This window comes from Lonchura striata, chromosome Z (assembly GCF_046129695.1).
Source record: "Lonchura striata isolate bLonStr1 chromosome Z, bLonStr1.mat, whole genome shotgun sequence".
Lineage (NCBI taxonomy): Eukaryota > Metazoa > Chordata > Aves > Passeriformes > Estrildidae > Lonchura > Lonchura striata.
Window position 1 is genome coordinate 69,124,643 of NC_134642.1, and position 17,376 is coordinate 69,142,018.

General features: G+C 39.4%; 1 protein-coding gene across 1 annotated transcript in view; it reads right to left on the minus strand.

The window, feature by feature from the left end:
• MCTP1 (multiple C2 and transmembrane domain containing 1) overlaps window positions 1-17,376 on the minus strand; it is a 209,508-nt gene that overhangs the window by 56,454 nt on the left and 135,678 nt on the right. The window lies entirely within an intron of this gene.

The following is a 17,376-nucleotide window of genomic DNA, read 5'->3' on the forward strand; positions in this document are numbered from 1 at the left end:
TTGTGAAACACATTTACAGCAAGCACAACCTTTATATATTGCTATCCAATCGCACCATAATGTACGTTGCAACTCTACAAGATTGTCAGCACCAACAAAATGTTTTAGTAAAATCCTGAAAATTTTTATTTAATTATTTGCTTACAAATAATTATTTTCCTTACAACTTCTAACAGATGTTTCAAAATAATTCTCCAGCAGTACAACAACCTTTACTTTGAGAATATCAACAACTTCAAGAATGCAAAACTTAGAGCATGAATGAAGTGCCACTTTAAACAGCACATGGACTACAGATATAAAATTTGTACTGCTGTTACTAGTTGCTATTGTATCAAGTAACAAAAGTTAGGTCGAAATAAAAATTATACTATTCACAAATATTTTTAAAATATAGAATCTCTTGGATAATCTTTTCCCCCTTCATTTATGAGTTTTTGAGCTGAATTATTACATTTGGGTAGTTAGTACTCCAGATAAAATTAAAGGGCAAAATATAGTTTACTAAGGTAATTCCCATGCACAGAGCCTCCTGCCATTTGCAGGCCATTTAAAGATGGATTTTTTCTGTCAGACTGTTAAAATGCTGACAAGCTATGAGAAATTGACTATGATAAATTCCTATGAGCACTGACACCTGGCATCAATGACCAACTAGGGTACATTAGATCAAAAGCATGTCTGAGAATGGGGCTATTAGGGTCACTGAACCTCCATTCCATCTTAATACTACATTTTCTGAACAATACTCAACTGTTCACTGAATGGCCCATGTTTTGTCTAAGTGACATTACCTAAAAACTGCTCTATATATTATTTTCCAAGTAAAAAAGTGTGTTTGATGTCCCCAGATTGATTTTCAGAGAATCACAGAATTGTTAAGTCTGGAATGGACCACATTGGGTCATCTAGTCCAACCTCCCTGCTCATGCAGGGTCATCCCAGAGCACATGGCACAGAACTTTGTTCAAACAGATCTTGAATATCTCCAGTTAGAGACAAAGAATCACTTCAGAAGAAAAATCTAAGGTGCTGACTTTGTGAGAAATGTAAAATCACAACATGGATCGTGCTAGATAACTAAGCTATTTATGCACAACAGATTGGTGATCTTAAGAGCTCTGTACAGTTTTAAATTGTATTGAGCTGAAAAACATCGCATGCAACCAGGGATCTATATATTCACATCTATCTTCCTTCACTTTGTAGGCATTTTATTACTTTACCTGGGCATCAATATTCTGTCATCTACATCTTGCAATTCAATTTGAAAAATGTAATTTCTTCAGACAATCTAGGAAGAGAATGTTATCAATGCCCCCTTCCTTTCTTACTGCCTGATGAGAAGCTGATGGGCTTTGGACCTGACTCTTCTTCTCCCAAAAGCCTGAAGATTGTAAAATTAAATTGTCCATCAAAAGTTATTAAAATGGGTATAAAGAGAAAATATTTGGTACCATCTTAAGCTTAATTACACTTCACTGTACATCTAGTGGACTTCAGACAACATACATACTTCCCAAACATCTGTATGGAAGTTGTTGGAAATACTGTTTTCTGTACATCATATACTGCATCAGATTAACTTTCTTAAGCTGCTCCCTCCCTTATCTTCTATCCACTTTTGCAGATGAAGGAAGATCATTCAACATTTTAAGAAAACACTATAAAATGTTTAATAGGGTAGAAATGGCCACCATTACTCAAATAATGGAAAATACAAAACTTTCAGACTTATAGAAAAATATGTTTTTTTTAATGAAAAGTAAGTAACTTTCTTTAAAAATTGTGCATATGAACAACATAAACCTCACAAATGCTTAAGTTGTGCCCATATTCATTGGTATGCCAGAAAACTTAAATAAGCCCTCTTCGCTATTCATTCATGAATAACCACCACCAAAATAAAAGGACCATTAGGACCAAAGGATATTAGGACGCATAGCCTTCAATAAAGTCCTTTGGTTGTAGGAAAACTGTCAGAGTGAAAGCAACAGCAATAAAATTTAAATTTAAAATTTAAACTGTATGAATGAAGACTAAAACCACATGGCCTAAAGGTGTTAAAGCAAACAGTGATTTCCAGCAATAAAATGCAAATAGGCTGCATTTTGGTTTGGTAACTACCAAATAACTACCAGTATGTCTGGAACACAGAGAAACACTGGCTTCTCTATGGAGAGACACTTCCATAAGCTGAAGTCTCATTTCACAGACTGCAACTGTCATTATATTGAAGAAACTCTGTCCAAGTAGGTCTAATTATTAAATTATTTCCACTTTTCAAGACCATCAGTCAGCTTCAGTGAGATCTCCAGGCTGATTTATATACTCATAATTTATGACCTATTTTATCATGTTGTTTTGTGAGTACTGGTTGAGTATAACTGTAAAAGAGCAAATAAAAAGCCTAGGATTTGTTCCTCTATCATTGACCAGCTCTTAAGTACATAACATGCAATTTGTTCACATGGTCTAGGAAAATATTTTTCTACCTTTTAATGTACTTATTTGTAAATAAATTTTAATTAATAAATTCATTTCAGTAATTAATTTCAGCTAGCTTGCCTTTCATTGTAATTTGATTTCCCAGTCTATATTGTACTATAAAAAATATTCTCCTCCATTGATCTGAAGACTTTGCCTTCAAAACTTCAGTTCTCGGAGTTTGCAGATGTATGTACAGCATCTATAGCTACGCATGCCTGTTCTTATTCACAGTTCTAATATTAATCCAGGGCTGATATTACCAACTGCTTCTAATCTATTTACAGTCTTTTACTCTTTCCCTATGAATATCCTGTAGCTTTCTACCCTCAACGATTTGTTTGAAACAACTTTGATGCTAGAGATATTTACATGTTAGCATGTAGGCTATGTGTTTTTCTTTAGTATTTTCCAAGTCTTCAAATTTCCCTGTACAGAGTACAATTGTAGGTTGTGGAAATGAGAACTCAGCAGAAAATAACCATTTAGATCACAGAGTGAAGCAGCTCCACGTGTTTGAACAACCCAAATCCTGTACTTATAATCTGTCCCCAGGCTGATGTCACTGAGACAAGCAAGTATTTTTTGTTCTCTAGTAGGATAGCTGCAATTATATTCTGCAGTGCTTTCTTTAAACAAAATGCAAAACAAAATCTCCAAGGTCATTTTTAGCTGGCAATTTTTTACATAGACTAGAGAAGATCGCAAAAACGCTAAAGTATATTCACATACTTCCATGTGAAAGTTAACAAATTGCACTATAAAGAACACAGTGACTTCCACTATCATCATAAACAGTGTAAAATCCAAATATTTCAGTGAAATAAAGAGCAAGCAGAAGTTTGAATGTAATTCATGAATATGTACATCCTGTACATTTTTGTCTCTTTTTATTGTAAAACAGAGCACAAAGGAGTGGGAGGACATCTATTAACAGTCACTTTACAATTTGGTAGAATCAATTATAAATTATTAAACAAATGTAACTTACAACAAATATATAACATATAACAAATTTAATAACTAGCATATTTACTAGTATATCATCACTCAGTCTTTGGTTGAGTTTACTTCTTCATGCCTTTGCTATACTTCTCTGTTCTGCAAAGCTCCACTCAGGTGCATTTGAGCAATTACATCAGACTCACACAGCCTTTCCTGCAAGAGCAATGTCTTGAACTGTTTGGAGTTGTACAAGAAATAGAGTCAGATGCCTGGTTAACACATACACTTTTCACACCTTACAATGTCTGATGCACTTTCAGTCTCCTAAAATGTTTCTCTCAATGTATACATAACTGACCTTTTTAACAAGGGCAAGCACAAAACTGACATATTGGGAAAACCACAGGTGCTTCATGGGAAAAGGAAAAAAAAAAAGGAAAGAAAAGGGAGTATCAGAAGTAGACTCACCAAACAAAACTGAATAATTTGTGTTAAAAACTACAGAAAGCCCCCTTACATTCTGGTTAAAGTTAAGTAACCATTCATATAAGATGCTGGAAAAAGCCAAGAGAGGTGAAGGCTGAAAGGGTTCACATTTTGAATGACGTATTTTAAGCAAAAGCAAGTTCTGTGGGCAGTAGTAATTTGGATAGGTCATCACCTATCCAAAACACAGAAGAACTATACCTTGTAATTAGATAGCCTGCAAATATTCTTTTTGTATTTTTCAATTTGATTTTAAGGCTCACTCTTGTAAGGTACATTGAGAAATAAAATTTTAATCTATAACATGCAATGTAATTTAAAAAAAAATAAATTTAAGAACAAAAAAAACTTTCTTTCTTATGATTTTAGAAACTGTCTTCTGCTGCTTTCATGAGTGATGTTTCTGCAGTGAGAAGTATATTTTCATGCTATTGAAAACACCAGTTGTTTTTCTGTAATAAATTGAATTATATCTGTATTTTTACAAACTACATTAAATCATATTTAGCACAAAGACCTGTGTCCTGGCAACTTTCATATTGTTTTTATAGTTTATCTTTCCAGTTAGCAAATGCTAACTGTAAAAGCTGTATTCCTCTCTCCATATTTGCAGGAAGTAGTATTGTAGACTACAAATATATGATGTTTCATAGACTCTACCTCACCTTTCAGTAGTTTTTTGTTTCAGCAGAATTACATTTCATTTATTTACATGATTGCCACTCCAACATGTTCAGCTGTACTTTAACACAGAAATGTTCCACAGCTCTAAAAAGCATTTAATGAGACAGGATTATCATTAATAACATTTTCTAACCAGGGAAGAAGAGCAGTACATTTTATAGATGCTTACTTCAATGTACATACTTAAAATATGAATAGAGAAATGTATAGTATTTTACTGCTACTTACAGAATAGTGTATAATCATTAATAGCCAGTGCTATATTCTCAACTTCATTTGTTTGGTTTTGTTTTTTTAGTTTTGGTTAGGTTTGGGTTGGGTTTTTTTAAGTTTGTTGAGGTTTTTGTTTTGTTTTGTTTTTGTACAAAATAACATAGCAATGAGATCACAATCAGTGTTAAAAATTGTACAGATTTTGTATGCGTGTTTAAACTTGCTATGTATGGCAAGAAGCAGAGAGTTCTCCTTTAAAGGACCAAATTCTGAAAACAGGTATTTCATAAATTTAAATGAGTAGGGCCCAAGACCTGGAATTATACACATATGGCTTCTGCCTGTACTTTAACACTCTGTTGAAGTCTCAAGATATTTCAATCTAACCAAAACAGCCAAATATTCTATTAGAGAAAGTCTCATTACTAAGTTCTCTACAACTTAAAAGAGATTATTTTCAATTTTATACAAGATTTAATGCATTAATTAATCATAAAAAGTATTTGAAACACAAAAAGAAAGTATTGTCTTAGGGCAAAGGACTACAATTTCTTGCTCATACCTGGAATCACTAACACTTATTTGATTAATACACATGTGAAAAGCCTCTCTATTCACTGTTGTGTTTCTAGCAAGCCCAAATAAAAATGACATTTAAAATTCAAGATGGAGGCTTGATCTTATGATTGTCACAGTAGATGAGGTATGTACAGTATAATTACTAACCTTGTATTTTTTATTAAAGATAGAGCAGACTTGAGGTTTTAGCAGACTGTCATTTCAATGTCACTCCTCCTTCCCCAATTCCCCAGTACCTCCCTTCCACCTGAGCTTTGGCTGACACCAAGCAGAGGAAGGCAGGAGTCATTTCACCTGGGTTTTTAATAAATCTGTAAAGTCCTGTAGAACTGACCTGTCACACTGAAGCAGATTGATGATTTGTGAGCAGACCTGGACTCTTCAGAGCTGCAGCTCATGTCTACCACTCGAGGTAACTCTCTCAAAATGGCACTGCTTGGCCAATGTCTTCACAACAGCATCTGGAGAGGGGGATAAATGTTTTGCTGATGCTCAAGAAAGCTTTTTGCAAGACTCGGGAGTTCAACTACCTGTTCTCTAGGCAAGTGGATTCCAGCAGGTATAGACTCCTCTACCCTTCTGCTCACTCTCACCAAACTTCTGATCAGCTCTGATGGATGTCCTTCCCTTATTCCCTCAAAGATGACACAGTCTAACCTTTGACCAAAACCACCATGTCAGCTAAACCACAGCACTGTCAGGTCCAGTCTCCATGGAATATATCTAGGGATGGTGACTCCATCCCTTCACTAGGCAGCTTATTCCAGTGCCTGACCATCCTTTCAGTAAATAAATTCTTCCTAATGTCCAACTGAACCACCCCTGACACCTCTTGAGGCTATTTGCTCTCATTCCAGTATTTAACAACCCTCTCAGTAAAGAAATCCTTTCTGATGTCCAAAATTAACATTCCCTGACACAGCTTGAGGCCATTTGCTCTCATCCTGTCCCTATCTGACTGTGAGAAGAGACCAACCCCATCCAACTACACGCTCCTTTCAGGCAGTTGTAGAGAATGACAAGGTCTCTCCTGAGCCTCCTATTCTCCTAAGCAACCCAAGCTCCATCAGCTGCTCCTCATATGGACCTACTCTCTACACCCTTCACCAGCTCTGTTGCTCTTCTTGGACACATGTTCCCATACCTCCATGTCCTTCTTGAAGTGGAGGTCCCAGAACTGGACACAGGACTTGAGCTGGGGAATCCCCACTGCACAGGGAGACAGTCACTGCCCTGGTCCTGCTGGCCACACTATTTCTAATAAAGACCAGGACACCACTGGCCTTCTTGGCCACCTGGGCACACTGTGGCTCATGTTCAGCCAGCTGTCAATCAGCATCCCCAGGTCCTCTCCTCCTGGGCCACTCTCCAGCCACTCTTCCCGCAGTAGCAGTGTAGTACTGCATGGGGTTAATGCCATGCAAGTGCAGGAACCAGCACTGGCCCTATTGAACCTCACAGCACCGGCCTGGGCCCCTCGCCCCGCCAGTCCAGATCCCTCTGCAGAGGCTGCCTGTGCTCCAGCAGATCAACACTCCTGCCCAGCTTAGTGCTGGCTGCAAACTTACTGAGGCTACGCTCAATCCCCTCATCCACACCATCAATAAAGACATGAAGCAGGACTGGACCCAGTACTGAGCCCTGGGAATTCCCAGGAGTGACTGACCACCAACTGCAGCACCATTCAGCCCCACACTTGTTACTGTACAAAGCTGGCTTGTATGGATAAATAAGAAACCCAGCCCGGTTCCATAAACTGGGCCCGGGCTTGACAGACAGGGACTTCAGCTAACACATTCCATCCTGGGCTGCAGACGTCTCACTGGTCAGGAGCTGGGCTGTGCGAGGGCAGACCAATGAGCTGTCTAGAGCCAGGAGTTTTGAATTCCCTAGGTAAGAAGGCTCTCAACAATAAAACATGCTGTTTGTCACATGGACCTTTGAGCTGTGTGTGTTGTCCCTGTCTCCAATCAGCAACCCCATGGAAAACGTGGAATTAAACATAATACACACTCTGGGCCCAGCCTTCCATCCAGTTCTTAACCCCATGAAGTGTGCACTTGCCCAAGCCACGGGCTGTCATCTTCTTCAACAGAATGCTGTGGGAGACAGTATCAAAGGCTCTGCTGAAATCCAGGTACTCAACATCCACAGCCTTTTCCTTATCTACTAGCCAGGTCACCCGGGCATTAAAGGAGAACAAGCTGGTGCAGCAGGATTTGCCATTTCTAAACCCATACTGACCCCTTGGTAGTCCTGTATGTGGGATGTGACTGCACTCAATATAATCTGTTCCATAACCCTCTCTGGCACTGAGGTCAGGTTCACAGGCCTGTAGTACCCTGAATCCTCCTTTCAACTCTTCCTGCAGTCATGTTGGCCAACCTCCAGCTGTCTAGGACCTCCCCAATTAACCAGAACTCATGATAAATGATGAAGAGTGGCTTGGCAAGCCCTCATGCCTGATCTCTCAGTACCCTTTGGTGAATTCTATCTATCCCCACAGGCCTGTGAATGTCTAAGTACCACAGCCTGTCACTACTTCCTCCTGCATTGCAGGGAGTCTGTTCTGCTCCCTGTCCCTGTCTGTCAGTCCAGGGGACTGGCTGTCCTGAGGATAACGGGTGTTCACGTTAAACACTGATGCAAAGAACGCATTACGTACCTCAGCCTTTTCCTTATACTTGGTTCCCCTCCATGTTCAATACAGGATGAAGATTTTCCTTGGACTTCCCTTTGTTGTTCATTTATTATAAAAACACTTTTACTATTTTTCACAGCAGTGGCCATGTTGATTTCTAGCAACAGCTTTTGCCTCTGATTTTCTATCTACACATCCTAACTATATCCTTGTACTTTTCCTGGGTTTCCTGCCCCTTCTTCCAAAGGTCATAAACTCTTCTATTCCAAGTTCCATCAAAAGTCAGATCAGTCTTCTTCCTTGATGACTTGTCTTTCAACACATTGAGTATGCTCCTGTGCTTTTAAGATTCCACCCTTCCTGATCCCTTTATTATCAAGGACTGTTTCCTAAGGGACTCTGTGTCCTGAACAGGTAGGGGTTGGGTTAATCCCACTCCTTACTTCATGAAGAATCAAAAACTCTATCATTTTATGGTTGCTGTGTCCAGGATAGGCATTCTGACAACCACATCTCCGACCAGCTTTTCTTGGTTCATAAACAGCAGGTCTAGCAGCTACCACAATTTTACCAGTTGCAACAGAAAGTTCCCTTCCACATACTCAGGAGCCTCCCAGACTGCCTCCTTTCTGCTGTGTTGAGTTTTCAAAAAATATCTGGCAAGTTAAAGTCTTCCACAAGAAAAGGGCTGGCAATTGTGAATTACCAGTCAGCTGCTTAATGAATAATTCACCTGCCTCTTCATCCTGATTAACAGGTCTGTAAGACTCCAACAAGGACATCTGCATTGTTAGCCTTCTGACTATTTCTCACTCAACCTTAACAACATTATCCTTCCTTACTAAACATGTTCAAGCTTCAAAACAGGATTCTATGTTTGCTTGAGAGGAGAACAAAAACACATGGGACTTTCTAGTTAGCAGCTCCTTTATGTGGATCTCCTCCACCTGGGACCATTTGCAGCTCTTGGTGCTTCAGGACAGAGCATCAAGGTGGTTGGGAAAGATAATCTCTAGAATATGGTAGCCATATCTGGCTACACATTGTACTGCTTTTTTGTGGCGAGGTTTGGTAGTGGGGGACTGCAGGTGTGGCTTCTATGAGATGCTGCCAGAAGTTTCCCTTCTGTCTAACCGAGTCAATACCACCTGACTCCAGGAAAGACTCACTGCTGGCCAAGGCTGAGCCCATCAGTGATAGTGGCAGCATCTCTGGGATAATGTACTTAAGAATGCAAAGAAGAAAACAGTACAACTACAGTCAAAGAGAAGAGTGATAAAATGCATATGTAAATATACAAATATAATAAGTATATGTAAATATACTCTGCAAACACCCAGGTGCATGAAAAAGCATAAGGAACAGGTACTCCAGTATATGTATGTATGTGTGTAGGAGCAGAACATCCCCAGCAGCCGGCTGAGAGGCAGGTTGTCTTTAAAGTCCATGGAAGTCCACAGTGGAATAAATATCCACTATGGAGGACCCCACACCAGGGAAGGAACCCATGCTGTAGCAAGTCTGTGCCTGAAGGTCTGTACCTCCTGGAGGAAATCCACACTGTAGCAGTTTGTAAAGAACTTCAGTCCAACACTCTGTAGTGTGTTGACTGTGGCTGGATGCCAGGCACACTGAAGCTGCTTGATTACTCTCTCTGCAACTGGACAGAAGAGGGAAAAATAACAAAAGGGTTCATGGGTTGAAACAAGGTCTGGGAGAGATTGCTCACCAAATATAATCTCTGGCAAAACAGACTCAGCACAGGGATATTAATATAATTTATTACTAACAAAATCAGAGTAGGATAATGAGAAGTAGAATAAATCTTAAAAGCACCTTTCCCCACCCCTCCGTCCTTCCCAAGCTCCATCTACTCCCCTTTAGCAGTGCAGGAAGATGAGGAATGGAGATTGCAGCCAGTCCATCACAGGTTCTGTTGCTGCTCAGGAGAAGAGTCCATCCACTGCTCCAGCATGGGATTCCACAGGAGGCAGTTCTCCACAAACTCCTCCAGTGTGTGTCCTTCCCACAGGAACCTTCACAAACTGCTTTAATGTGGGCCACTTTTCCACAGGGTGCAATCTGTCAAGCATAGCCTGCTGCAACATGGGTCCCCCACAGGGTCAGAAGTCCTATCAAGAAACCAGCTCCAGCATGAGTTCCTCTCTCTGTGGATCTGTAGCTTCCAACAGCTATTCACAGAAGCCACCTCTGCAGCCTTCCCACTACCAAATTTGGCCATATCGAATATATTCACATTGGAGAAATTTGTGGAGGGCTGTCTGCTGCAGAAGGTGAAGAGAAATTGAGAACAGTATGAGGAATCTTCTGCCTAAGAAGGAAGGAGTGGCAGAAATCACATATTATGATATGACTGCAGTCCCCATTCCCATCCAGTGAAGCACTGGAGGAGCAATCGGGGAATGGAGTTGAGCCCATAGATAAGGGAAGGATAAGATGTTTTAAGGTTTGCTTTTACTTCTCATTAACCTACTCTAATTTGATTGTCAATAAATTCAACTAATTTTAGGCCCTCAATTTAGTTGAATCCCTTTTGCCTGTAACAGTAGTAATTGCTCAGTTATGCTGACCCTTGAGCCTTTTGTTATATTTTCTCTCCCCTGAACAACTGTGGTGGGCATCTTGGGCCAATATAAAATCTCTGAATCATTTAGGTCACCTTGAAGATTATCACATCCAACTCTTAACCCAGCACAGCCAAGTCCACCACTAAACCACGTACTATGGGTAGATAGGTGCCATATCTGCATGTCTTTTAAATACTTCCAGGGATGGTGACTCCATCACTGCCATGGGCAACCTGTTACAGTGTCTGAGAATCCTTTTCTTGAAGAGATTTTTCTAACATAGAATGTAAATCTTTTGGTGCAAGCTCTAGGTATTTCCATATGTGCACAAGAAGAAAACAGCAGGCAAAACATCAGCATTTGATTTACCTCTTTTTTGGAAGTCCTAATAAATTTTAACATAGAGGAATACAGTGTTGCAAATATTTTAGGATAAGGACATAATTTTTGTATGTTAGTAACAAATTAACCACGTGACTACACTAAATGCAACTCAATGAAGTTTTAACCTCAGAATCCTATGACTCACAGAAGACATAAGCAACTGACAAAATTATAGACAACACTTCTGAAATAACCAACTATAGGTATTAGGCAGAAAAAAGGAATTTGGGTGTATAACCAGAACAGGAATTTAGTTCCTGGTCCTGAGACTTTTAGGAAAAAGTCTCTCTAGAGATTTGAGATAATTACAAAAGCTATTACCCTCATTAAAGGGCTGTATGGCTCAATAGAAAGGAAAAAACTATCAGGATTCTCCTGTCTCTCTTCACATCTTAAAAGAACAAAACTTCTTCTTAGGTCTTTGAAAACACTTAGGGTAATTTTACCAGTAAAGACATATTGGTGTCTTAGTCCACAGTTCCTTTTTTTCTAAATACTCGTGATGTGGAAATCACCATAACTGAAATAAACACGTCATAGCACCAAGAATAGAACATACTAACCTGAAAGACAAATGAAAGAGCTCCAAATAAAGAGAGAAATATACATTATGTGCACCATTTATATACACACAGATACAACTGTTTGATAACATAGCACAGAAGTCTGTGCTCCACACATTTTTTAATTCCATTTATAAACCTTTACATAGGTCCTTTGGGCCACATAATTATTCAGCAATGGAATGAGGTTTCATTCCTCAGTGACTCGATTATTTACATCTTTGCACAGAAATGAGACAAAGTATCAAATCTGTCTACTACTTTGTATTTGTTTTGCCTAGGTAAAAATAACACATTTACTCATTGAAAGTAAAATAACTCTCCATTTTACAGACAGGTCTCCTTTTGCTTTTTTAGGGTATCCTTTGTTTCCTACACAATTTTGGAATGCATAAAATCACATTAAGAAGTCATGGCAGTTTTCTCTTTATGCTGTATCTACAGTTAACTAACTCGTGGTTAAATTTGGAAACTCATATGAAAACTTAATGAGACAGTGTGTCATGAGCCTCCCCTCACCATCAAATCACACAAGACATGGCTACACCTCAGTGCATTTGAATTGCATTTTCTTCCACACTACCACACATCTTTATCATCAAACCTCTAAATACATGCTAATATACAGTCTAATGTAGATTTATATGTGGGAAACCCTCATTGTGGAAAGTGACTACAAATTACAGTATGAAGACTAAGTGCTGTAGCAAGCTATCATAGAGCACCATAAAAGGCAATGTCCCATTCCAGAGTAAGGACCTAGGGGGATTCCTAAGGTTTCTAGGGTGAAATTAGACATAAGCAAGGTTGATATTAGACCCATGAGCAGTGTATTGATCTGGAGAAAGAAATTTGCCTCATTAGTGGAGAGAAAAGACAGAAGCAAATGAAGGAACCAGCTCCACAAGTGGCAAGATGCTCAGTGAGTGACGCACTGTTTGGGCAGGACAGAGGGCGACGAGGCGGTGGCAGCAGGAAAGGCAGCACAGTGGGTAGAGGCACCCAACAGCAGGACAGCAGGTCAGTGGGCAGGGATGATTACATGGGCTGCATGAGATGATCAGATGGATGAGCAGGGGCAAGAGGCAAGGGCCAAGGGCAGCACTGTGACAGCAAAGGCTGGGCAAGAAGGGCCAGCAAGGAGCGAGCAAGAGAAGGCATGGCTCAGGCCCGGAATGACGCACTCCACAATTTCTTATATGCTGCACATCCCCTCCCACGGTCCAACTGTCCAAGGAAATCCTTGGGTCATCTGGATAAGCTCCCCTTAGCAACAGGAAGGAATTCTCTCCACCCTCAGGGAGAGTGACCCAGAAAAATCCTCCCAGTGAAAAAGATTTTAAAGGCATTCTGCACCCCAGGAGGTTCCCTGGGGAAGTCCTCCTAGAGACAGAGCTCCTTTCCACCCCTCTATGGGGTAGCCTGCTGAGAGACAGAGCTCCTGCTCACCCTCCTCCTGCTGTACCAGTCATAATTCTTGCCCTGCACATGTGCATGTGCTGTCACTGCCAAGTCATGTGCACATTTTCCAGTACTTTTCCATTTAAACAACAGATTTTTGAACAACAGTTTGGAACAAAGTCCAATGTTGAGACATTTTCACTATAACATTAATGAGCCCTTCATAAGTAAGTAACAGAAGAAATACAATCTGAAACAAAGGAAGGCATCACATGAAACAAGAAAGAGAAGACCAGTAAATATAAAAAATATGCTGAAGCAACATCTGTTTTGGAAAGCTGTGTGTACTCCTTATGTTCTAAAACTGATCAACACATGAAGTTAAAAAAATAATGGAAGTGTTAAAACCTCACCAGATAATTATATAACTTCTTTTATTCCTGTCACTTTACCACATCATGTTCAATACTATTACATAGTATTCATTATTTGTGAAACAACAACTTGCTGAAGTATAACATCTTATATTAAATATACCACAATTATGGGATACTCTCTTTAATTATCTTTAATATAATTCCAGAGCAGGTAGTATCAGAGGGTAAAGAAAATAAACTATTTAACACACACACACACACACACACACACACACACACACACACACACACATATATGTATGTATCATCTACACATAAGTTTAGTTATATTTCTCCATACAAACAGCAATTTTGGTTCTAAGAATAAAAAGACAATTGTTTGAATTACTACTATAGTATTATTATTACTGTACTGTAAGTATTCAAAGACTGACATCACACTTCAATATATTTTAGTATTAACGAACTTGAACTGTGATGTTAGTCTTTGAATACTTTCTGTTGTTTTTCTTCTGCACATCACTAACATGAAATTGTTACTCCCATCTTAAGCAGAAAAAAAAAGGAGCAGAATGAGTTTTCTAGTAGTACATTGAAATAAAAAATAGTTTGCCTATAATGCTGCCTTTTTATGCCCCCCAAATGCATTGTGAATGATGACTAGTCGAGAAGAAAAGATTTATTGAAACACAACTTTACCACACTGATAGACCATGATAGCCAAAGAAAAACTATTCTTCTAAAAAACATCAGTAAAATAGTATTTACTGTCTGTATGAATTCCCTGTATTAAAATATCTTTAAGACCTCTATTCATATTTCTGGAATTTCTGTTTCAAAGTTCTTCTGAAGAGTGACTCTTGTACAACCTGACTGTAAATATATAAACCAGCATAACTGAAAGCTGGTGTTGCAGTCTGGGAAAAAGGTACATCCCCCATGTCCCAATTGGGACAAGGATGTAATCTCCTCCTTGGGTAATTCCTTACAGAAAGAGGCATGTCTGCTCACACAAAAGCACACACAGAGAAAGAAGGGAGATGTTACACTCTGCTGCACCCCTGCCAGCCAAGCCGATTTTTATTTTAGTGCTTACATATAGATGTTGGTGTCCAAGTACCCACAGTACAGTTGCTGCCCTTAAAAAGCAGAAAACAGCTATTAGCTCTTCAGCTACTCACAGCTCTTTCAAAACTTGTGGCAGCAGATAGAATTCATTCAAGTCATGCAAATTGTGACATATCTGGGGAAAGTTCTATATTAAATTGCTGGAATTTCATTTACTCTGACTGTATTTGCTTCAAACATCAGAACACAAAAGCTTATTTGCTATGCAGTTGCTTTTTGCATGAAACCCAAAATGCTGTAGAATTATTTTCAGTGTCAATTTCTTGCTTATCACATTTTCCTCCCTCTAGGTTTTTTAGTATCTAGTAAGTCTCTCTGGGATCCAGCTACATCTCTGATAAAGAGCTGTCTGACAACTGCATTCTTGATACAAGATTTCTCACTCATTTTAACTTTATACAAATATACAGAAAGGGCTTACACATATTTATTTATAAATATAGGTATTGCCAGTATCATATTCCAACACATACAGAGAGTAAATGCACATATGCGCTCATAGTTATACAGTAAAACAATGGGATTTCCATGTGGAAATGCAAAACTTATTGTTAAAATGTCTGTCATCCATGTAAGAGAAACAGACCTGAGCTGGGCATTAAATTTGCATACAGCTCCAAGCACAGAGGTTCCTGCATGTGTAGCATTCTCTTGCTCTTGAAGATGGGCATATCTGGCAGGAGGAGTCTGTCAGGATTAGCTCAGGAAAAAACACCTGCAAGGAGCTAATTTGAAGACATACTGAGAATTTGCCTCAGTATGTGAAAATAAACACAACTATGCATACTAAAGTTACCACAAACACTATGCCACACACCAGGGAATAAACTAATTAATACACAGCCATACACCACACTGTGAAAAATGGTAGCCACTTGGTATTGGTTTAGGTCTCGCATTGCTTAAATCTGGAAAAGAAAGGGCATTTTAAATGTTCAGACTGGGAAGAAAGGAAAAAAATTATAAAATTAAAGTATTTGTGATATAAACAGGCCCAGATTCACTTGATGGTTAGCTTTTTAGTGAATAACAAAGCAGCATAATGATGTCAATGCTTCTTTTATGAAAAATAACTAAAAGGTACAGTTCTTTTCTTGATTTTGAACCTGCTATTGACAAAATCTATACTAATAGCTTCTGCTTCAAGTTACAAACAAGTTTTTTTTACCTAATAGGTTAACTTATGCAAATACAGTGTATCTTTTACCAATAAAGCTGGCTGCTGAGGCCAATGTTATTGTGACTTAAAATTCTGGTAGAAAGCAGATAGGCATTACTGCATGTGAAAACTACTTGACCTGAAACCATCTAGCATGTGTTTCCTTTCCTCTTCTTCTCTTTTCCCCAAAATTAATCTTCTTTTTCTTTCTATGTTTTTGTTATAAGAGAAAGCATAATGTCATTTCATAATTTATACTTTCTTAACACACACAGGCACTCAAACACAAAGAAAATAACTCATCATATCAAAAGTAGGACAAGAAAGCATATCTCCAAATGTTCACAGCTACATGTCTTATGAGTCTTTACTACTCTTAAATTGTAATTGAAATTACTCCAGAGATTTCACACATTTCTGGTCTGCTAACATGAGTTTAGTTATTTCATTGATAGTTCACAGCTACTACTGAAGAGTAATAAAACAGATATGATTGGAAAAAAGCACCTGAACATTGCTCACACACCCACAAAAGGTTTTAGCCAGACTGCAAACAAAGAATATTGAGAAGAGGTCACAGAAGTCATCCAAAGAAAACTGTATCTGTAGCCTTTTTGGAATGTGCTCAGCTGGTGTTGACCTCTGCACCTTGCCTTGCTCAGAAAAGGATGGCTACAGAGGCATGGCTATGGCTGGAGCCAGTGACAGCCAGTCTGCAGGCACCTCTCTTTGGTTCAGTAACGTTGCACTCAGGATGTGACACTGCGTCTGCAGTCTTGCCAACAGCACAGTCAAGATGCCCAGAATTGACTTCAGGTTTGAGATCCTAGCAAATGTGAGTGTAGCCTATGCATTTTTGGTAAAGGCAGAGGGGGACAAGACTACTTACTGAATAAGAATTGAAAAAAAAAATCTAAATCTACTGAAAAAATATCTGATTACTGCCAACCCTCTTCAAATAAAAAGTGTGCCTTTCAACATACACATGTGTTTTGGGGGCGACTCATAAGGCTAAGGTATCCCAGACCACCCAGGCCTGAAGATTGTTGTTACTGAATGTTTACGATTCAGAAGGAGCGACCTTGTGTGTGGAGGCAGTGGGGGGAGCAGGCATTCCTCTTCGCCCTCATGGCTCAGGAGGTCAATACCACCTGACTCCAGGAAGGACTCACTGCTGGCCAAGGCTGAGCCCACAGTGCCGGAAAAGTTACCTGCTCTGCCTGAGACTTCTCTGGGTTTGGGTCTGTCCTTCCGTCCTGCCTTGCTGCCTTCTGCTGGGGACCGGGGACATTGGTTGGGCGTTCTGCAGAGGGTGTGTCCTTGGCCAGGGATATTGCTGCTCTGCATCTCGGCACTATGATTGCATCTGCCTGCCTTGCCTGGTTCCTGCTGCTGCTGCTGGCGGTGGTGCCAAGGTCAAACACTACCTGAGGTTGCACAAGGGGCCATTTTTCCTTCCTCCCCCACTGCTGGGCCAAGCCACCCTCATCCCGACAGGGCCCCAAAGGGGAAAACCAGTATTAACTGGTTGGAAACTTCTGGGTTTGTTTTGCTGTTTGTTCTGTTCTGTTATATACATATATATGCTAATAAAGAACTGTTATTCTTGTTTTCTACATTTTTGCTGGAAAGCACCATAATTTCTAAAGTTACAGAAATTCAGAGGGAAGGGTCTTCTTTCCATGCCAGGAAGGTTCCTTGGTACACATTTGTCTTTAAAACCAAGAAATTAGTTGGCACC